We start from the raw sequence: 23,788 nt of genomic DNA, 5'->3' as shown, positions 1-23,788 counted from the left end.
AGTTTGGTTGTTAGGTTGATACACTGCTAGGTTGATACAGTAACATGGATGTTCACTAGCACTTGAAAATCATAGCTAAACTCTGAGCTTTCATTTGTACCACTTTAAAAATGTGGGTATTGGTTTAACAGACCAGAAAATTTTTAAATAATACTTGCTTTAAAGAACATGAAGATACTGAGAAAATTATTATTTTTAATGCACAAATATTTAAATCTTCCCTACATATCAAGTTTAACAGAATAAAATGGCAGTATTTTCTTTCTGCTGCTGCATAGAAAATCTTACATATTGAACCGCTGGATACAAAAATGTATAGGAGAAATGTGTATCCTGACAAGGGAGGGAAAAAATGTACCTAGTGGGATTACTTGTGGCTTTTAATTCTCTTTATTGTTCTGCTTTTAACTGCTTGTATTTCTTTAATATTCTTCCAGTGTTGATTTGCAGGCTTTGATATCGAAGTGGCTGTAGAGGATTCATCGTTTGAAATAGTGCCATGTCCTACCCAGGTTTTGGCTTTAATGAAAAAAAAAAAACCCAACCCAACCAAAAAAAAAAAAACAACCTACCAAAAACCTCGTGGAGCTAAAATACGCGGTATGCAAGCGAGTTACGGGGATGCACAAGAAAATGGTAGGCTCAGCAATTATCTGGTGAGGAGGAGCCTCATCAGAAGGAGAGGTAGGAGTAATACCTCTCCCACTTTTATTAGTTCTTGCAAGAGGAGAGGAATAAAAAACTTTTCCTGCTTTGATGCAAATAGGTTCTTTTCCCAGCAGGTAACTGACTGAAGTAATGATAACAGGTGATTACTCTGCAGTGCAATGTAAACCTTGTTAAATGTTGTTTGATAGGAAGGAGAAGAAATGTTCATTTCAAGCACAGAAAATAGTTTTCTATGTTTTTTCAAGAATGCAGACCGCTGACTGCTGGTCTGACAAGGGAGAGGGAAAGGTTACTGGTCGTCAGCGTTGCTACGCTTTGATAGCGTTAACCTTGTTTGGGGGAGTTCTAGCAACTCTTCAACTTCAGCCTAATTCGAAAGCAGTTGTGTTGTTTTACAAAAATCAAATTGACTGTCATTTAAGCAACTGAAAGGCAGATACTTAAACCTGATAATGAAGTTGCAGTCTTCCTTATGTTAACAACATAATCATTTCCAGCGTAGCATGAAATGAGCAGTCTTAAGAAGTAAGTGAAGCATTTTGCCTGACAAATTTGAACTTGCAGCTCTGCAACAGAATGTGCTAAGAGTGAGGGAGGAACTAAAAGGTTGATCTTAGTACAAGGTGCTTGTTTATGAGCAACAATATTGTAATGGCTGTTGGCATACATAGGAAGTAAAATTCACTCCTGCTTAATGGTATTGATTCTTCTATGGAAATCATCTTTGCAAAATATTTTGTCCACGTTACAGAAATTAATTTTCTGCACTTCCTTTGGTTAGTGCTTCTTTGCTTTTTGGCCCAAAAAAAGAAAAGAAAAAGGTGAAAAAACCTGTGGGATGAAATAATTCCAGATTTTTATATAAATAGAAATAATGCAAGATGGTTTTGTATGCTCTTTGCAACTGGTATCCATCAATCTAGGTGGTTTGGTTTTTGTTGGTTTTGTATTTTTTAAGATCTTATACTGTAGTTTCCCAGTGATGTTTTGTGAAAATTTTAAAAGTTTTTCTTTATTCAGGTATTTTTCAGATGTTTAAGTGTGTTGAAGTTGGTAGTAAGTGTATTTTTGATCAAAATACATTTTTATACAGCTAGCGTACAAAGAGTTTACTAACAGTGGCAATTGAATGAGATTTTGCCAGTGACTAGCAGGTTACATCCACGTATGCTTCTGCAGTTTTGATGGAGATCTGACTTGCTCTAATCGGATCTATGCGCCTATACAGAGGTGAAATAGCTGTGGTACAACTGTTGTCAAATATGAAGACTCTGGCCTGAGCTCAATGAAAGAGGAGGAAGTTAAAAATTACTTTGTGTATTAGTACTTAGTGTACTCTATCTTTCCTTTATTGCTTAAAACTGAATATATATGGTTGTTTGCTAGATCTGATGTGTGGTGTTTTTGTTTTTCTTCCTCTATAAATGCCATAGAACTTCAGAAGGTGGGACGTAAATTATTAGAAAGCTTATACTCCTAACAATCAGCTCAGTATCAGTCAGAGCCCTGTGACTCCCATTACGTGGATTAATCTGGCTTAAGTGCTGTTTTAGATCCTTTGTTTGGCGTCTTCTGTGTACTTGTTCTAGATTTTCAGAAGCCTCTACATGTAACAGCAAACAGGGATATGCATGAATTTAGATTGCTGAAATCTAATCGGTTTTGCAGGTGCCATTTCATTCTCTTTTTAAGATTACTGAAATTTGTTTTCTGTGCGTTCGCTTCTGCATGCTTAACTTCCACATTTCAAACAGTCCACTTTTGAGATATGAATGGGTTAAGAGTTGGAAAAAACGTCGAAAGTAAATTAAAAAGGGGAAAAAAAAAGCTTCAAGTGCACACGACAACTTGAATGTGATTTATAGTTCCTAGTTATCTCTCCCAGCCATGTCTTTGATGCCTTTGTAGTCTCCCGTTGGCTGTCCCCTCTTCTCTTTGCCTTGACTTCCCAAGTTTTTCCTTGTTATTGGAAAAAACAGCATTTCTAGTGAGTGTCTCACAGTCTTCTCAGGACCCTATAAATCAGCTAGGTCAAATTAAATTTGTTTCCTGTCCCGGACTCCAGACAGTGTGGACTTCCAGATTATTTGCAATCAGCCTGAAAATATTTTGGCAGACCTTTTCGGATTTATTAAATAAGATATGTGTAGTTTGGCTAGGTCTGATAAAGAGGGGCTTTTCCCTCATCAGTGTTTTTATGTGAGGTGTTATTTTTTTTGTGGCTAGTACATTTGTAGGGGTTTACATATGTGTATATGTAAAAGCATCATCCCCTGAAAAATCAAGTGGTATTTTTTAATATTCATAGAATATAAAGCATTCGTTATATAACACTTTTTTTTTCAGTGAACACTTGTATTGCTGTGATGAGTATTTTGCTTGTGTATTTAACAAAAACTTCTGTGCTCTTATGCCTGTACATATGTAAGTTGTGCTTGATTAAGCAGCTTGAACCTGTGTGTTTGATTTAAAGTAAACACAATTGCTGATGTGTGTTTTGTACAGACAATAAGTATGTTTCAAAAACAAACTTACTTTTATGTATCAAGAGGAACCACTGGAAAAGCAAGACAGTGGCAAAGCATTGGTTTGATGGAGTAACTTTCAAAACACTTAAAAGTAACCAGGATGCACTTGTTCTCAAATCCTTTTCTAACCATTGTCTACGCTACGATTGTTTTTTTTTCCAAAATGCTTTTTTTCTTTCCTCCTTGAAATCATTTTAGGAAATCTATATTAAGCTCATTCTATCAAAGAAATCTGCTTTTATAACAATTTGAAGGTGTTAGACTAGTGTAACTACGTTATAGTGATCAGACTGGTCATATAGATTTAATTCTGAAGAAGTGGCCTTACTGTCAGCCCTTGCATGAGGACTATGGAAATTGAGCCTGCTTCGCTCCCGTACCAGATTTCTTTGGCCTTAATAAAGCATCTTTAGATCTATCTTTTAGAGGTTTTAATGCCACATTAGGGTACTCTGTAGCACCTCTGCCTCTTCACGAGAGCTTTAGTCAGTCAGAATTGTGAGTTTAACTGCATGATGGCAATTCTCAAAGGAGAAGCAGCTCAGCTTTCCTGTGTGTACTTTCTCTGTTGAGCTTTCCAGGATTAACAGGATTATAGAAGTTTTTGTGCTTCAGGTAAGCAGAAGTGATGTAAAACTCTTGGGGAGCAAACCTATTAAGGCAAGTTGTCTCCTTTTTCTTTTTTTTTCCCCCCCTTTGGGTCATTGATGGGGTTTGGTGAATGTAGCATCAGGGACCTTGGTGCCATTTGTGTGCCCGAAGTGCAGAAATACCAGCCAGTTGCGAGGGGCAGCGTTACCTGCTGTCCTCCTCAGAACTGGTGGAAGCCCGTCCATACCAGCGTGAGTGGCAGTCTCTGTACATCTAGCTTAACCCCTTGCTAAACAATGTCAAAAACTTTGCCTCTGTAAAGGCGACAGCTTTGTATAGCGGAAGTCTTACTTTCATAAACTACAAGAAATCATAAAGGTCTGTGTATTTATAGACAATTTTATTAAAGGTCACGTTTTTCCTTTTGACAATAATTTCTTCTGTCAGCAGGTGCTTTAAAAGAATAGTTCTCTTGCATTACAACTTGATCTTGCAATCCCTCCCCCCCTTCCCCAATATATCTGCATCAGGAAATTTTGAGAAGAAATAAGCTCAGTTTTGTCTGCTCACAAATTCATCAGATAAATGCCTTGCTAATTTCTGGCTTCATTTTGGTACTGACTTTAATTTCTATTGACTCCACCGAGGCCAAAATTTCCCTGCTTGTTTCTCGGAGCTTGTCATGTGTTTTGTCTGACTGAGAGGGAATGGCTTTGGAAAAGGATTAGTTAGTTGACACAGGTTTCTCTTTCATAGCAGTAAAAAAAAAACCAACCCTTTCCGACCACTTAAGATCATCTTCAAGGAAGAATTCATTTTTGGTTGCTGCTATGGAATTTGCAGCCACAAAGGATGAAGTTGATGAAGTCTCGTTTACTGTGTTTTCGTGTCTGCTGCTTCATTAATTGTCATTTGATTGTGCTCCAAGCCTTGTGTTTTGCGGTCTAAGTGCAAAGCTTGGGTACTTTATTTATTTATGGGGTTTCTTTGCAGGGGGAGGTGACAGTTTGAGTGCTTGTGTGATGATCAGATGTCTGACCAAGAAAGAACAGGGGGCCTTTCCTTATGAAATCTCACAAATACCGATGTCCCGACTTTGATTAAGGATGTCGAAAGTTCTTTAAATCACTGTGATGAGCAAGTGAAGTTAACACTCTGTTACTTTTCTCTTGCCCTTCTTTTTTTTTCTGGGAACTGACTATCATTCAGTTAAATACTGACTGAATGTTTTGATCTGAGGTGAGCTGTTTATGAGGGTGATTTTTCTGTGAGCACTGGGACCACCTTCAAGGCCAGGAATATTCAGTATATCCACACTACTTCAACTACTCAAATTCCTTGTACCCCGAGCAGCTGAAGAAGCTCGAAAGCGCATGTTCTGTAGCCCGTATGAACCCCTGTGTTGTTAACTGGTGAGCATTACAATGTAATGTATCCAGAAAAGGAGACACGGTCTTATCTTGACTACTGTCATCCAACTGTGAGATAGCTTTCCTGCTGTAATTCAGACATAAATTATTCTTAATCTTTTCTTTAAACTAACTGATGTCAATCAGTTGTGGGTGGTTTTTTTGTTTTTGTTTTTTCTACTTGCATTGACCATGATAGGAACAGAGACTCAGCAGGCTCATTTGTTTTGTAAAAGCTGGTGGTGGTTTGAGGCATGAGCTCCTCCTGACGCTCCCCAGCAATTGGTGGCCATCCTGCGAGTAAGTGGCCGAAGCTAAAAGGCACAACATAGGTAGGAAAAGCTTGCACAGACTAGTCTTCCAGCAGAGTGGTGGGGATGGCCATGGGTGCTTGTGTGCTCCAGGTAGGCAGCAGCAGAGTCCTGCGAGGGAAAGGAATTGAGGGAAAGGGGCCCGGGTTCAGTAGCTGGGGTTGGGACGGAGGAGGCATTTGGGGCTGAGTCTCAGTGGACAGGGAGGAGGGCTGGGAAGGTGAGGCGCAGATGACGGACAGCCTTTGCAAGTGTGGCAACCGTTGAGGCCTTACGTGATGCTGAATGGGATGCCTGAAGAGTGCATGTGAGGTGAGGAGGAGGAAAGGTCCAAGCGTGGATCTGATTCCCAGAGGTATCTGTTTACAGGGCTGCAAATCAGCAGTTGAATCTGCAAGAGAGGAGAGATTTCTGGCATCGTTCCCTCTTCGGTGTGTGAGCTGGCTGTCCTGAACGTGCTGGGTACCCATCCTGCTGTAAAGACCTTTACATTTGCTGCATGGGGAGTTAAAGCCTTATGGGGTTTGTTTCTTCTTGTTGTTGTTTTGGAGCCAGAGATCTAACTTGAAGGCATTGAAGTGCACAGTTTGGTATTACTTCAGTCCAATGTCTAAATCTGGCCCTTCATCTTTTATATTGTCAGTCTGTGGAGGATTCAGCAAGAAACAGTGATGCTGCTTTTAGCATTTGTGATTTTCCGGGGGGGGGGGGGGGTCATGGGACTTGCTGCAGAGTGTATGAGAATGGCATGGCTGTGCCATCAGAAACATAACATCTGTTACCATACTTTAGAAGTTCTCACACTTGGTGAACCGCTCTATTTTTTATTTTAAGATCGCCACTAAAGATATCCATAACTGTGCATAAATATAGTTGCATTAAATAATGGAAATTAGCTATGGGAAAAGATGCTTCTAGGTCATCTACATTATTGCTTCGGAAATGTTCACTTGAGCCTCCCTTCAGAACATAGGATGTACTGCCATCACTCAGCTTTAGGAAATGCACACAAGCACACATCTGTTCAGGACAGGATGTACAAGTCGAATGAGGTGGGTTGACAGTTAAAATCCAACTGGCCAACATGTGGCTGTGGCTAATGGCAAGACATGTAGTGTTCCCTCTCCTCAAGAACTGGATTTATTTTTTTGGCTCCAGATCCTCATAAATAGCCTGTTTCTGCTGGTCTGTGGCTCACAGCCCTGTTTGCAGCTCCTGGTAGTAGTAGCACCAAAATACATTTGTTACTTCTGCCTGTACCCCATTCCAGGCTTCGTGGATTCAGGAAGCATCCTGCCAGTTCCCAATACTTTTATCCCAATTTAGCTCTTCTACTACAGGCTTCTGCCATGTGCATTTGTGGTCTCTTTCTGCTACACTCCGCTGCATTGCAATGCGACCTGCCGCAGGGAATACCCACTCTTCGGAGAGAGGAGTGTCCTGCACCAGGCTGAAGTAATGCATCTCCTTAACATTTTGTCCTGAAAAAGAGGAATGCGTACCTGAGCTGGTGTGCGGTAACTGTCTGTGCATGCAGCTGTACACTGTAGCATCCCTAGGTGTGTATATATCCCTCGGTCTCTGATGCAGGGAAGAGAGAGGTAAGGGTAGAATAGCTCCTTGGGATTGCTTTGCTCTCACCAACACAGCAAATACGCACGTGTACTGTGGAGTAGCTGATGCACAGTATTTGCTGCTCCACAGCAGCTTGTCTGTGTGGCTATGTGCAGTCCTCAGTGCAGACAGGCCGAACAAACCGCTTTTTGCAGTCCTCCTCTTTATACTCGGTCCCATGTGTTGTTGCCTTGCCCTCCGGCCAGTTTGAGAAATGCTGAGCTGGAGCATGTTGTCTTGGCAGCGCAGCTACCAGGACTCTTGTCCAATCTTTGTTTAAACGTCAAGAGCTGCAGCCTCCGATCCTTTCCCGGGGGACATGGACCAGCAGTTCTGACTGTCAGGACGTTTCCTTAATGCTAAGCCTAAACTACTTTTTTCTTAAATTTATCCCATTATGTCTGACATCTTACAGACCCATGCCTTTGTTTCACTAATGTTAATATTCTACTGGTATATGAAGAATATAAACAGCTTTGTGTGCATGTTAGGTTAGGTGTTTAAGTTAAATCCTGTGTGTGTGTCAGTCTCGGTAGCTTTTCCCTGTAAGGGCAGTTGTTTCAGCCCCTGACTCTCTTTTCCACATGTATATGTTAATTATATTGTGCAACAAGTAATTTCAAGCAACAAATATGAATTTTTGAGTATTTTGCAGAATGGCTGGCGATACACACGTGCTAAATAACTGCTGCGTTGGGTCACCATCCGAGTGCCTAGGGGCCCAGGACTTCAGAGCGTTTCATAAAACGGCTTGATGTTACTTGTTAGTTGCCTTATGAAACCTATCCTTCTAGACATCCTGCTGCATTGTTTGTCTGAAAATGGGGTAAGCCGCTGTGGGAAATTGTTTTCCCAGCAAACTTTAATTGGTTGCTGGGAATTACTAAGTCACTGGTTATTATTAAGAATAGGCATGCTGCTGCGTAAAGGTGTAATGAAATATTTTTTTGATGGTGGAAGGAAGTGAAGGTGCTAGAGAGTTGCAGGCTTTGCTAGATGCTTTCCACATCTCTGACCTACCTTAAGGTGAGATGGACTATCTTTAGATTTTTACAACGAGATTGTGAATTAATACTGAATTACTTTTTTGGCTAAGCCAATGTGGAAGAGACGTAAAAATCGGGAAGCTGCTGAATACTCACTGTAGTTAGCACTGTTAGAAGCTTGTGAAAAAAAAGCATCAGATCACAGTTTATGACAAGCAAAAACCTAACCCTGTTTGTTATGAATACTTCGTAAGGATGTTAGAAGACTTTTCTTAAAGCTTAGTGACTTTTTCTTTTCTACTTCTAGTCCCTGTAGGGTAAGTATTGCCTGAAAGTCTCTCTTCAGTTAAATACGATGGATGCTGTTTTGGTATTTGGATACTTGTTCCTATTATGATTTTTCCAGAACTATAAGGGGAAGAGTACCATTACCTTCCTGCTTCATACTATGATTTATTTATAATCTCAAAAACTACTGGCTTTATTTTCTATGCTGTCTTGGTAGTATTAAAAGCTTGATCTGCCTTTTGTAAGAGATCTGTGTAATGTTACTGGTAGTCCATGGGGAGCTGGCTATGTGCGTTAGATATCTGAAACAGTCTGTAAAAAAATTTGAAATAATAAAATGATTTTCTAATACCTTTCCCAGATAAGCAGTTGTTATATCCATGGGATTATTTATTGTGAAGGAGACGTGAAGCGTCACAAGACTAGCTTTCTAATTTGGTCTTGAAAGTCATTTGTGAGGTGGGAATTGCACAGTAGATGATGCAAGTTATCAGACAACGCATGTTATAAGAAGCAAGCTAAGGAAACGTGGATTAGGTGAAATGCTTACAGGAATGTTTGCAACTGCTTGGAAAACTAAGAGGACAGTCACTAATTAGTTTCGAACAAGACTGGTGAATTTGGTGAGATTTAAGTGGTCTCTCCTAGGTCCAGTATTAATTAATATTTGCCATTAATGATGTGGGTGAAGGAATGAGGACTCTGCTCATTAAATACTTGGATGAAACTGGGTGGACCTGTGTGTCTATTTGAGAAGATGAACTTACAGTTATTTTGGCAGATTGGAGGAGGAGTCTGGAAGGAGGGGTTGGATGGGGCTGAGCAGGGGCTGAGGAGCAGCTCTGGGGGCGGGAGGTTTCGGCTGCACGCCTGCAGGCTGAGCGCCATGGGCCCAGCAGCAATAACCGCTCACGGCCAGAACGTGAGGCACCAGGGTCGTGCTGTTGCAAAAACAAACGCACAGGAGTTTGTACATAGAATTATTATCTGCAAGTTGCGTGACAGTAAAGGACATTTTTCTGTAACAAGAAAGGAGTATTTTCCTGTAGGGAAGGGCTCAGCTGGAAGACTTTGCCCAGATTTGGGCTTCACAACCTCATAGTGGTTTTGTGCGCCAGCCCTAGAAAGGGTGGTGGGGAGCAGCAACTAGAAGGATCAGAAACATAGAAAACGGGGCCTGTGAGCAAAGGGTGAAAGAACTGGGTTATATTTAGTCTGGAGAAAAGACTAGGACGTACTAACAAGAGTTAAGCGTAGTTAACTGTGTAAAGAAGAAAGGGGTGATCTCTTCAGGTTCAGTGGAGAGAGAGACCTGGTAAAGGGCTTGAGCCACGTGAAGGGAGATGTGTGCTTTAAGCGCCGGGACAAGCTTTCTGGTGGTAAGGGTCACGCAGAGTGGAAGGGGCTCACCTGGAGAGGCTGTGGAGCCTCTGTTATGCACAGTCTGAGCTCTTGGGCCTATCTTGGTGCCCTTTTCCAGGACCCTGGCAGATCTTCTTTTCTGCGACCGTCTCTTTTTTTGAAAATGGCAGTGCAGCGCGTGGGACGGTTAAAGAGAGAAGCACGAAGCACTGTTTTCAACCAGCGCAATTCTTGTTTTGGAGGCTTGGCTGTTGGTAAGCACTATGGTAGAGGGAATGATAGTATAACAGTAGTGATAACTGCAAAAATAGGTCTTTGTTCCAAATGGCTTTCTGTTGTTAGAAATTGTATTTTAAGAAATAAATCTTCCTGATGCTTTTTCCCCTGGTGACGCTTAGTTTCCAGGCAGTATTTATGAAAAGCTACTGTGCATTTCTAAGTTTGTTTTCTCTGTCTACATTTTCCTTTAGTTCCTATAATTTTTTTTTTCTTGTTTTTCTGTTTCTCTGTGCCACAGTTTCAGTTGCTGCCCCGTTGCTTTTTCAAATGCACCCAGGGAGCAGAAATGCGGAATCAGTTGGCACGGTGTGCGCGCGGAGAGGAGGGCGAGCGTCTCCTGTGCATTTGTTACCCCGCTATTGAACTTGCTGCTGATGGGGAGGTTGGGGGGTTGGCACCCTTCCAAGCTGGGGAGCACTCTTCTGGTTTTTTACCTACTAGTGAAGAGCCCCCTGCTCATTAATTTGAGGTGAATTAGTTTAATGTTTCTGAATCAATATGTTAAGACTGGCTTTCCAAAAAAAAAAAAAAAAAAAAAGAGGGGTGTGGTATTTTGTGGGGTCAGCTATAATTTTCATGCTATTTTGTATATTCGCACATCGTTGTGAAATAAGTAAAGTTGGGACTGAAGATTATGACCATATAGTGTAAGGGTTAGAGAAAGAAAAGATTTTTAGTTGAACGTTTTGGTATTTCAGAGTTCATCTTGGCATTTAACTGAGCAAACAAATGTGTTTTTAATGTAGAGTTCAAAAATGTATTAGTTTTGTGGTTCAGCTGGGAGGCAAAAGCTGTGGTTTTGTTCACACTTAAAAGCTGTAGGCTGTGTTGCATTTTAATGATGCCATTTGAGCTGCTATGACCAGGGCTTTGCTTGTGTTTCTATGGAAAACTTACATTAAAGGGGTTCAATCGGGACACTGAGGAATTATCCCATAATGAAACATCTTATAAGAAAAATTTGTTTGTAGTCATGTTTGAAAAATTGATCCAGGCATTTATTCATTTTTTATTTTGTCTCTTCCCTTGCCCTCCCTCCCCCAGTGCATTTTGCGGGTGAGGCTCTTGGCATTTCTTAGCCGGAGGGTAGAGGCAGCGTTAATACCGGGTTTGCGGCAGACTCAGCTTTTAAGGCGAGTCCCTCTGATCACCCCCACTCGCTGTGTGTCAGCTCGCACGCCGTGTTTCTCCTGCACGCGAGCTGGGTCCCTCTGGATGGAGGCTGGAGGCTCCCATCGATGCCCGTGCCAAGTGCACTCCGTCTCCTGCTCATGGACCCTGTGGATCGCTTCAGGCCATGTGTGCGGTGGTGGCGGCGGCGGCGTGTATCTGCTTATCTCAAGTTAAAAACCCGACCCACGTAGCGTGATTCATGTTTCAGTAACCTTGGCTCTGGTACTGCTTTGATCTACAGATCTTCTCGCGTTGCTCAAAATTAATTGCTTAATGTGGGGTATAGCCAGAGACTGTCAGGCTATGGCTGACAGTCCAAGAGGAAACGGGGACGATTTAAAAACAAAACAAAACAAAACAAAAACCCCAAACCCCCCAGAACACACAAACACAAAACCAAAACCTTAAATCAAAGAAAATTAACATAGCCAAATCTTTAAAATTTTGCAAGGTCAACATACAGGAGCTATAATATATTGTGTGTTCTCCTTCTCCTCCCCTCCTCCCCCGATTGTAAGGAAATGTTTTCCTTTGATGCCACAGCCTAAGTTGAGCAACAATAGTTCTTAAGTAATAGGATCTGTGCTACTCCTTAGTGGATGGGTGGTGGTATCCTTTTCTTGTACTGCAGATGGGTGGAGAAGCAGAAACGTTACAGCATGGTGCTGACACTTTGGCCAGAAACCGCCTTATTTCAGTTAGAAAGACATTGCCACCCCCACCCCCCCCCCCTTCTTATTCTTTTTCTTCTGGCAGGGTATGCAGTTATCGGTTCCTTGGTTTTTACTTGCATTTCTGCTCTCTAATACTTTGTTCCCCAACTCGTAGCGGCCCTGTCTTTGTTAGCTTTTCACTCTAAGGCATGGGGTGGACTGCCTGCCAGGACAGGCCCTGGTCTAACTGCTGACATCTCTGAGGAGTGCTGCAACTAATCTGTTGGGTGTAACGACTTTAATGCTTTTGCCATGGCCATTACAATAGGACACAAAACATACATGTGCATGATCCTGCAGGAGGGGAATGCGGGCAGTTGGTGGAGGGAAAAATTCCTTCTATTCCCATAGTTAATATTGCTCAAGGCTCAGGACTAGATTAAAAAGGGCGAGTAAGCAGAATCCCTGCCTGGGAAGCTGAGCTATCTGGGATTGTCAAGGAGAGGTCTGAAGGAATGTCTTGAGGAATTAAGGCAGGAGCCACACAGAGCTTTCCCTCCATACTTATTTTTTATTTGCCCTCCTATGAATTTGTAAGCATGCTTGGTTCATAGAAGACCCTTTAGAAGGAAGAAAGCCTTAGTGTAGTTGGAGAAATCAGCCTCTTAAGTCAGCTGAATAATCGTTTAGCTTCCTGAATGCTTTGTTCTGTATTCCCAAAACAGGGTAGAGAATATACTAATTAAAAGTTTTGTTTTGTTGGTATTGGTAAAGTTGTGTTAAGAGGATAACAAAGTCGACTTTGAGGTTATTCTTATGAATTTACTTTTAATTGTAGTACTTCATGTATTATATTGTAGTATGTGTACATACAGCTGATGCATTTAATTTTTCCATATATTAAGTGAGAATTATGGAATTTAATGGTTTGTATTACGGAGGTATCATTTTCTTGGGAAAATTGCAATAAAAATATAACATACCCTTCACTTACTTGCCAAAAATTAAATCGTAGCTCAAACATGAAATGCCTGATGTCACTCCTACTACCTAAATAGCACTCCTTTCATTTTTTTAGGAGCTTGTGATGTCATCAGCTGAAGCGAAAACATCTACCTCATGACCTGGCATGTAAGTGAAGGAGGAACGGATATTTTTTAAAAAAAAAAAAAAAGTGTGTGTTGGTGTTTACAACGTGTAAATTGAACCTATATACCTTCAGCATTCAGATATCACCTTTTAAATGAAAGCTTTGTGGATTTTAAAGGAATATAAAGTCTTTTAAAGGAGAGGAAGTAATAAAAGAAGTTGTTAACAATGAGGTTCCAGCCTGCAGAACACCTTGTAATAATTTCAGTTAAAATCTATCTTGGGGTACCCCGTAATGCTTGGAAGGCTGGTAGGCATAGATGGAATAATTTTATCTTACCACAATATTTACGTATGCTGCTCCTACTCCTTTTTATTCTGTGCTTCTTTTCTGGATATAAGTTTTGATAGTTGTGATGAATACATACTGTACAAGGTGATACCCTTCCTAAAATTAAAAGAGTTGTGCACAAGGTTTAGCTTCTTTTACGTACTCAGATACCCTTACTAAAATTAAAAGCTCTGGCTGTACACAAAGTTTAGCTTCTTTTACGTACTCAGATACTTCGCAGTAAACTTCCTGCAATTTTGTGACACTTCTATTTTTTTCCCTTAAGTAAGCAAAAATATTTCAACCCTCTGCAGAGGCGTTTTCAGAGATTTTTTTTGTCCGCCCGCTCCCTGCTTTTCTTTTATGTGGCTTAAAGGATTAAAGTGCAGTCATTGCTCTGAGGGGCTGATGTCAGCAGTGAGCTGGGTATTCCTAATTAGTGCCAACACCTGTACCTCATTATGAAGCCTCGTTGAAGCTGTCCAGTGAACCGAGGTAGCCAGCCTCTGTTGCAGGTTTCTGATGTGATTATAAAGCCCTCTCCTGATGCAAGTTTTATTACTTATTCAACTTTTGGACTGATGTGGAAAGTGAAGCTAAGCTGAGCCATTTGGCTGGCTACCAAAGATCATAAGGAGTGGCAAAGAGAAGGGATGCAGTCATCTCAATTTCAAGACTTTTGGTTCAAAGCTTGCTTCTGCTTTGACTGTTTAAATAAATTAAAAAAAAACAAAAACAAACCACCACACACAAAAAAAAAAACCAACAAGAAAACCCCAACAAAACAGGGGGTGGGGGAGTGTTTTCTCTAGTTTTCAGTGTCAGATACTCTGAATTTAGAGACCAGATCTACAGACTCCAGCTGGGCTCTGAACATCTGAGTGCAGTTGCTGTTGTGCATAACCCATTGATTTTCTGCAAATAGAGCTTTGGCCTTGACTACTCTTGCACTATCCCTTTGTCTTCGAGGGGTCAGGGCTTAGCAATTCATTTCTACACAAAACCAGCATTGGTCTGTCCTCCCACCTGGTTCTGTACTGTTAGCAGGGCTACAATGCAATGTGCTTTGCAGTTGGAACCTACCACCTCAGACAGATTTTACTAATAAAATTAATGGCTCAGATGAGGTGGATCGCTATCATGTTTGGGCTTTACAGACAAAAGTTTAAGCACGGTTACTTTTTTCTAAGTAGTTTAAGTAGGTTTTTAAGAGTTTAGCTCACAGAATTCAAGCATGCAGCAACACAATGCTGGCTGCAGGTTTTGGGTTATTTCCCTGCGGGTGAGGAGAGAGACAGAATAAATTCAGATGTGTATCTTGGAAAGGTTTGAGATAATAAACCTGTAAGAGTTCACATGAGAACACCATGCTAGTTATCCAGATTTGGAAAAATGGAAGGAAATGGAAGTGTAGTGGATTCTTAAATTTCAGACATGGAATTAAAAGTCTAATTATTAGAGGATTGAATCTCTACAGAGTAGAAGCCTAGGAGGAAAAAAAAGAGGAATAATTAAATAGATATAAACTTCTGTGTGTTTTTCTGTATTAAATATCTGTCAGCTTACTAACATGTCACTTACAAGAATGTCTTACTGGTCAGCTTCAGGAAAGCTATAATTCAAGTTATTCCTGCTCTGTAAAAGTGCTAACCATCAAACTATTATATATTCTGATTTTGGATACTTTAAAAGGTTTTGGGTCTTGAGAAATTCTCAGAGCCTGTTTGGTTTTGTGGTGGAGTTTTGGTTTTTCTGTTTTGGTTTTTTACTTATTTTTTTAATTTCCTTAGCTTAAAGTTGATCTAGCCATTTTTAAGTCCTTGCAGCACATTCTTTTTAGCGTTCTCTTAGCTTTGTGCAAGCTTGACTGCAATGCCTAGAAATGGAATAAAGCATTTGTTTGCAACTATGTATGTCAGTAGATATTTATGTTAGTTTTAAACATGACTTAGATGAGTTAGGAATAGATATAAGTAGATGTGTCTCTGCTACTTTGTGGCAGATATTAAAAATGATAAGGGAAAAAAAAAGACAGAGTAACAGATTTCAAAGCAGTTTTTTTCCTAAAACAGTTCCTTAGTATCTATATGAAACTCAGGGAGGTTTCACCAATGAATTTAACAATGCTTAATGGTGATTTTAAGACTAAAGTGTTTAATGTATAGAAGGCATACTTGTGCCTCCAGAGGCAGTAAGGTAAGGCACAGACTGCTCTTTCCTTTGCACAGATTTGTGAGGTGCAGCAGTAGTTTTTGAGTGCGTGTGCACATGTGCATGTGCACATGCATGCATACGTTTCAGGTTGTTCCAGGATGCTTTTTGTTTCTCCTTTCATTCTTTCAGGTTCTCCAAAAGAAAATCTTGAATGGATAGTTCCCTAAGGTGCATGTAGGCTATATTTGCACAGCATGTTTATTTACTTTTTTAAATTATTATTTGTATTTATAATTTAAATTATTTAAAATAAAAAGCAACAACTCTAACACATTGGGAATGATCTAATCTTTTAGTTAATCGTTTTGACCAAAATAGCTCTGTACAGTGAACAGCGATTAACAAACTCCTCAGGGTAGCAGTATGTCAACTGTCAGAATCTCTGGTTGTTGTGCTCATCATAATCAGAACCTTGTCTGATAAACATACTCATTTCAGTATTTACCATGGCCCTATAGACCATCTATCTGATCTCTAGTCCACAGAGGTCAGCCTGGGAACTGATATATTTAAAAAAAAAAAAAATATCCATCGCAGAGAGGTGAATTGTTATGAGTAAGTCTGGCTTCAGATGAGCTCCCTTACTGAATTAGGCCAATTACTGTCTCTGATAATGGTCAACAGTGGACACCTAGGGAACGAAAGCATTATAAAGCTCATATAGACTCTGTTTCTTGTAAAATTTTTGCCTTTGGGATTTCCGGCAGATTGGCATGACATATTGTGTTTAATAGCCCTTGTCCTCCATTTGCCTAACTCTCTTCAATCTGTTTACTTTTCAACCCCTGCAACATCCTGTAGCATTGGGTTTTCTCTAAGTAATTTTGTACAAAATGACTTTTTTTTTCCCCTCTCTCTTAATGATTTTCCTTTGAAGTTTGTTCCATAACTTTATGTGTCCCTTGTCTTCTGGGCCATGAGAAGCAGTGAGTAGTCTCTTCATCCTGTTCACTTCTTTTTACCAGTTGTGGCAGATCTCTCCTATCTGCATCCTCCTTTCTCAGCTGGGTAGTCTCAGTCTGTTTAATCTCTTACCCTAAAGCCATGGCACACTTCCCTTACAGCTGTAGTGGGAGGTTCACGTTTTTCTCCAGTGGTGCCAGAGGGAGGGAGAGGATATTCCCTTGCTCTTAGCCCAAATGAGTGATCTACTAGTGTTGCTCATCCATAAAGCTTTCTCCATGTGGCTCAGCAGGTGTAGCAAATGAAACCAGACAGGCTTGTATCGACGCCGCTCTTGGGCCTTGCCAGAAGGATGCCTCTCTTGTATCAACGCGCAGTTCTCCTCCTACAATAGTTTCTGGTACAGCTGATTTGGGAATGCCCCATTTTTAAAGGCATTCAATTAATGTGTATGTTTTCATCTTCTTAAGACCTTTCAGAAGTGTCCGGCAGGCGCTGTGGTGCGGCTGTGCATGTATTCACTGGGAGCCATAGTTGGTGTTGGGGTAGGCAGCAGCGCTCAGCCTCCCTGGTGGGGATATCCGAGGGAGCAGATGGACCGTGCCCGAGCTGCTCCCCGGTCACAGCTTCAGTGTGAACAACCGGTCACTTTTGCTGTTGCAGAGCTGGGGAGGTGGATGGTGGAAGAGGAGTCTCAGGTGGCTTTATTCTGCCGTGGCCTGAGCACAGGTTTAGTTGTGCCTTCTCTCAATTGCAGAGCCTCTGATAAGCGATACAGCTGCAACCTGCCCCGTGCCCTGCAGCTGCGCAGGGTAAGAGCCCGCAGAGGAGGAGATTTCTCACTGACCGACTGGAGTTGCATGTACAAAACATATCGACTGTGCAGGTTTTACATTGCGTCATGGAGTCTTAAGTGTGACTCTGCTGTAAAGGTGGTTTTGTTTCTTTTGTTCAATTTTGTAGTTGCATTTTTAGTTGTAACCTCTCCTTTTCTCTCCCTGTTTCTCAGCACAGATTTTATTACTGTGGATGGGATTCAGGTGCAGCAGCTGCTGCATGTTGTGGGCTCTTACCTATGAACAAAGATGTGGTGAGACACCTCCCTACTTCCACGGCTTGTAGGCATTTCCATTCTTCCCAATACAGGAGTGGAGAGTGGACAAAGGGACCTGCTTTGGAGTCAGATTCATTATCTCGCACCCTCGCAGCTTTGGAAGGTCAGCTGTGATAGTTCCTTACCCTCATAGGATGGAAAGGATAGTATTTTCCTGTACTTCAACTCCTCCTATTCAAGTACCAGCACTGTTTGTGATCCACCCTGTGGGGCGGCACCTTTTATCCTGTGCCAGAAAAAGCCACCTCCATTTACTCAGTCAGCTTTAGCACAGCTCAAGTAGGACATGCTTTCCACTAGGAACAGTAGATGGGTGGTGATCTAGTCTTACTCATTTTAATCTTGTTTGTTTAGTCAACAGGAGGGAAGAGGAAGGAGGAATTTAGAGGAGTGTTAACGGTCAGTCCTGATGAGTGTGTCCCCTCATTCAAAAAATATAAAAGTACTTTGGCTTCAACTGGGCTGTTCGATGAGAAATTGAACCTTATGTGGTGTTTAGGACACATCTCTGGACTGCTTTCTCAAACAAGATGTGGCATTTTAGAAACTTTAGGCAAGTACAATCATCCTGTGGTTCCCCTTTCGAGGGCGGCGTCAGCCCCAGTAGGCAAGTTTGCTATTTATTTTGTCATTTTTGTCACCTTGCGTTATGACAGAAAAAATCAGTAATTTTTCTTTTTACCTCTGCTCTGTACTTAAAAATGGACAAACATCAGTTGGTCACAGTGTCTCTTTCATGATGTTTTCTCCCACCTCAATTTGGTGATTTAGATAAACCTGGAATTCTATTTATGTTTTCATAAATCTATTTTAAATCTGTCTGACTAAAAGGCCCCTCAACATCTTTGATGTGTTGTATATTACAGATTGTAGCACAAAACATTAATTGACTGGCCAGTAAAATTAATTTAAATTCATTAGTTATTAAGACAAATTTTGTGGTGTTTTTAAAAAGTTTTTTAAACTAAAAAGAAGTGCTTTAACTAATCTTCTAGTAAATTTTTGCTCACATTTCGATGTTTTGACATGCAGAACTAAAATAATAGTGCAACCACATATAAATGTGACATGTGAAATGCTAGAAAATATAGTAGGATGTCAGTATTCAACCAATGATTTGGAATATTCCAAATATTATTTTGAATTCTGGCTGTGACAGCACATTCCCTTTAATTGTTCCTGTCCAATGATCCCCTCGGTGCCCTTTTTTCGCTTGAGGAAAACTTCAGCATCCAGAATGTTTATTTTCAATTTGTAAATGAAAACCATTTCTTGTCAGATGAGGAAAGAAATTATCAACTTAATGTTTCCTGTAGGAAAGTATTTGTGTTCTTGGTTTCTCTAATCCTTTGAGTAGAATATAAAGACGCAACTTGATGTTTTCTGCCTTTTGCAATCCTTTAGGTTTTGTTGGTGATGCGAAGCGGTTAGCCTCTTCAAAGCGTTACAAGCAAGAAATAAATGAGTCAAAACAGATAAAATTTTTAATGCAAGCTGGTGTTGTTGATTCTTTTGAGATTCAGAAAAAAAACAAAACAAGAACAGTGAAACCTACTTGAATTTATTTTATTAGCAAGTACCAAAAAATTAATTGATTATTTTAAGCGAGTATCTTGCAGGTTATGAGAACTGTTGGCTATGTTATTAATAGAAAAGTTGTTTTTCTTAATCCCAAATAGTGAATACGTTTCTAGATCCTTCCTTCCTTTGATAATATTTCCTGCCTGTGTTCCTACCTGTGATACTAGTTCCTTACTTGTGTTTTGTCATGAAAGCATGCATTAGTTTTGTCATGAAAGCATGCTTTAGTACAGCTGGATAGCAGTGAAACAGATACAAGTGGGCAACTGCTGGTAGCATCAGGCAGATAGGGCAAAGTGGCAGCTACAGTTGAACGAGTGTAATACTGGTTATTGCCTAATTTTCAATTAAGTAGTGACGCTTCTGGTTTTGTGGTTTGTTTTTTTTTTTTTTATCCCCCCCCTTCCCCTCCCTCCCTGCCCTTGCTGTGGTGCAATTTCATCACTGTACAACAGCACGACAATACTTGGTGACTTAGTGCATCACAGGGATTTTCCTTCTGTTCGACTCCACGTGTAGATCAGCAGGAAGGGCAGCGAGTGGTGAGGCTCCTGGATACACGCTTGGAAGACCTGAATGCAGCTGCCTGCTTTGCCGGAGGCTCCCTGCGTGATGTATGGCTGCTCTGCGCCGCAGCTCTGAAATGTCAGGGCTTTCAGTGCTTGCTTAACATGAGCTTATCGTGAGAGTAGATACGGTAAAGACTGCAAAACACTTAGAGCCAAGGTAACGTGAATCATACCAGTTCTTAAAATAGAAAGCCCAGCTAAACGCTCTCTGAGGTTTTTCTGCTCAGTCATATTGGTGAAGGGTGTGCGTGCTGCTCCTGTTTCTCACCGGCACTTGGCACGCCCGTGACTGCAGTCTCCTTGCAGATACAGTGTATGTGGCCATCTTTGGGTGTTGAACCCTCGAAGGGGAGCTCCTGGGCAGCCAGCTCCTTGTTTACCTGGCTTAGCACCGGGTGTGGTGACCCGGTACTGGTCCATTTTTAGTAGCACTACGTCCACACCAGCCTTTCATCAAAGCGGACGTTGTCCTTAGCTCCGTCTTTGTTGAGTAAGTACACATGGGCTTGTGGGGTTTTCTTTTTTCTTTTGCCCCTTGCTTATTAGATGCCTCAGTGTTAACGTCAGGTACGAGTTTTCTTCTGAGGGAGCCGTGTAAAACAGACAACACACGATCAGTACCTGCGTCTCCCCTGCTGAGCGCTCTTCGGAGCGGACGATCTCCCCGAGCGCGCGTAGCTGAGGTAGGTGCTTTTCTGCGATGCGTATGCACCTGCGTAGTTAGAGGGCTGTACGCAAGCTAGCCCTGCCTCCCTGGGGGTTTCCTTCAGGGATCAATTAGCCGCCGTGGAGTTTCCAACAGCCTGACAAGAGGTGGTTGGTTTGTGTGACAGTGGCCTGAGGAAGCGAGAGCTGTGATGGCTTCCCTCCAGCGACATGGCGCTCCTCCCTGCCCTGTGGGCCTGCCGGCCACCTTGGCCTCTGGCATCGACCTGCTGCGTGGCGGGCGAGATGGCGGCGCTCCGTGGGCTGCCCGTGTGTTTAAAGCCGCTGTGACTTTCCTGCTGGGAACTTGTTCCTCGTTTCATCGCGCTGGGGGCTTTGTCGTTCCGAGCAGGGTACCCTGCTGAGGGCGGTGGTTCCCTTCCTGAGGGCCGTGCCCGCGTTTTAGCGTTTCCCCTGACGGGGAGCCGTGCTGGGGGGTGGGCAAGGAGCCGGAGGTGGGTGAGGAGCGTTCACCGGGCTGCGGCCTGGCAGGCACCCCTCAGGCGTGCAAGCGTGGTAATGCCAGGCAGCGCCGGCCTGGTTGTGGTTTCGGGAAGGAAGTGCTTTTTTTCTTCTTTTTTATTTTATTTTAAAGGCAGGCTTTCGCTCAAGCTCAATATGGTATTTTGAAGGAAATAATTTTTTCTTGTGTCCAAATCTCTACTACTGTTTTAGGAAAACAATAGTTCTGTTAATAAACAGCTGGTGTAAAAACAGCATTGTGTTCAGGAGCGGAAAGTAATTATGAGGACTGAACTAGAGAGGAGCGGAACCACATACGCATTGGTGTATTTGCTTGAATTAATGACAATCTGATGTTGTTTATTTTTTTTAAAATTGATTCTGCTCAGATCAGTATCACCTTCAGGATGCTAATGCTAAAGCTGCAGTGTTTAATGGGCAGAAATATTTCCATGTCAGCCTGGCCCACCTGGCTGCTCTGTGTACAGGCCAACATGTGCAGCTTGCTTCAAAGGTGAAAATAAGGCTGCTCAGTCACTGGCGGGTGTCGAGGAAGCACAGGGAAGAGAGCGTGATTTAATTTCTTTCTAGCCTCTTGGAGAGTTTCTGGTGAGGTAATGGTGGCGCTGCCTGTGTTGCTGGTGACTTGCTCTTCTGAGAAGGATTTCTGATTTTTAACAAGCTGCTTGGCGTGCGGCGATTTAGCTGAAGGCCTCTGGTGGAAATCTGTCCCCCCTGCCCTCACGGTGGGTCGGCGTACAGACGCAGCACTGGAAATTAGAAGCTGCACTGCTGTTTTCAAGGTAGGAAAGGCAATTGTACTTGGGGTATGCTGTATTTTATTGTTGTCATCAAAGCATATTATAAATGTGAAGTAGCATCACTTACCCTCTTTTTATACTCACAAAGCAAAATGATGGGCATTAAGTGCTTTGCACTAGACCAAATGATGAATCATCGTCATAGAAGGGCACACGAAATGATGTCAGGGTTCCCTTTTGGCCCATAATCCACAAATGAGTGCGGGGGGGATTATATTTGGGGTTTCTTCATTCTAGTTTTATGATCTATCAGCTGACTTCAGTCCAGAATTTAACTATTTCAGGGGATAAGTCATGCTGGAAGATGATATTTTGGATTTTTTTTTTTTCTTCTCATTTTTAAACCCACAGTATCCTTGTGGCAGCTGCCAAATTGCCCTTTATAAAAAGGTAACCTATAAGGACAACAAAGCTCGAGACTATGTCTAGTTCCTATTGCACTTCATACAGACCCATGTTATTAGCCAGATTTCTGTAATGTGCAGTTCCTTGCCTACTAAAATTATTTTTTTACCTAATGACAAAGGAATTGGCTGTTGCTAGTAGTGCTGCTTCTAAAAACTGGCACATTCCTCCTTTGTTGAATTACAGATTATTATGTTAACCAAGACTTAGTATGAAATAGTAGCAAGAAAAGTTTTATTTTGTGGTAGGCCCAGTACAGTCTTCAGAAAATAAAATCAAGAAGATTTTATTCTGGGGATGAGGGGAGCATAGGATAGATGTGGTCATTCTGTTATGAGGTTCTTAAGTACAACCCCCTAAGTAGGGGGTATGTTACTAATTTTTAAAAATTTTCTGGTTAGAGTGAAATAAAGAAACAATGTTACTTTTTTTGCTGAACTTCCTTTTCTGTGAATTTTGTTTAACCTTTCAGACCTTTTCAGTGCAGCAAATATTGCTTACCTAAGTTCCGAGTGGGTGTTTTTTCCAGTTTATATAGCCTTTTTGTGAGATTGGATAGGGTATTAAAAAATAATAATAAAAAACCCAAACACGAGTGATCTCTCTTCCTCTAGTTATTTGAAAGGTTGTATTAACTCTACTCATATTTCGTAATTTCCCTGGCAGTTGACTATGAAATTTGACCTATTTAAATGGTTTTACTGTACTACATTTCCTGGAGACCTTTCAAGATAATTTGCTTCCTAATCTAAATTTAACAGTTACATAAACCACATTTTGGAGACTTGGAAATTTCTACCTACTGCCTCTGCCTTTTTTTTTTTTTTGTAGACAAGCCATATTGTAAAAACGTAAGTACAGAATTTTAATCTGAGATTTGCATGTAGCTTGTCATTTGGTTTTCATACATAGATGCTGTTTTTCTTTTTAATAAGATAAAGTAGGTAGGTTATTTTTTGTTCCACTTGAAAGTTTCCTTAGTGCTGTGGCCAATTCCTTTTTTTTCTGTCTATTTTAAAATATGAAGAAATAAAATCTAAGAGGTCTAGGATATATTTGCATTACAGTTCCTTGAATTTCTTGGTTGCCTTTTCCTTCTGCATAGGTCTTAACAGGTACCGAGTAGCGTATGGATATGTTTAACCTTTCTCTGCAACAAACTGAAGCCAGGAAGGGAAGGACTGCTACTCCTTGGGAGACACTGTTTTGTTCAGAAATCTTGGCTGGATTTAAGGATTCATTTTGTACACTTGTCACTGATGTCTTGCCTAATATGCTGTGCGAATTCAGACTGTGAGATACCTCATCCTTCTTTCTGCTAACTCTGTAACTGATGAACTATGCCGAGGAATGTGTCAGAACAAGAGGATAAACTTAATAGTTTATTTGGTAAGTTTAGTTGTTTACTCTGACACAAACTGAAGAGAGAAAAATGTTTGTTGCTGTTGTTTCTGCAGGTATTTGAAATGGGTTTTTGCTTTGAATAAAGCTCTGAAATTTTGTTAACTGTCTGCTGTTTACATATGCTGCTTGACTGATTTTTTTGAGTAATGCATGGTAACTAGCTTTTCGGAAATGGGAAGTGCCTTAAGTCGGTGCAACATTGATTTTCCTCGGGGAGAGGAGAGAATGGTGGTAGAGGCAAGTGGCTGTTTCTTGTTCACTTCAGCAGTGCAGATATTTGTGAATAAGCAAAAAGGAGCAAACGTAATTTAGAAATCATTAATTCCA

At 41.2% G+C, this 23,788-nt stretch overlaps 1 protein-coding gene across 7 annotated transcripts in view; it reads left to right on the top strand.

Moving 5' to 3' along the window:
• The window catches only part of JADE3 (jade family PHD finger 3), a 73,953-nt gene that overhangs the window by 5,346 nt on the left and 44,819 nt on the right, over nucleotides 1–23,788 (top strand). For 2 of the 7 annotated variants that reach the window (XM_075134456.1, XM_075134446.1), the window contains exon 2: nucleotides 12,942–12,994. The exons of the other annotated variants lie outside the window; for them this stretch is intronic. The gene's annotated coding sequence lies outside the window, so the exon portion shown is untranslated. The remainder of the gene's footprint in view (nucleotides 1–12,941; nucleotides 12,995–23,788) is intronic. 7 annotated transcript variants of the gene reach the window in all.

This window comes from Calonectris borealis, chromosome 1 (assembly GCF_964195595.1).
Source record: "Calonectris borealis chromosome 1, bCalBor7.hap1.2, whole genome shotgun sequence".
Lineage (NCBI taxonomy): Eukaryota > Metazoa > Chordata > Aves > Procellariiformes > Procellariidae > Calonectris > Calonectris borealis.
Note: the sequence above shows the minus strand (reverse complement) of the source record. Positions and strands in the feature narration are given on the sequence as shown.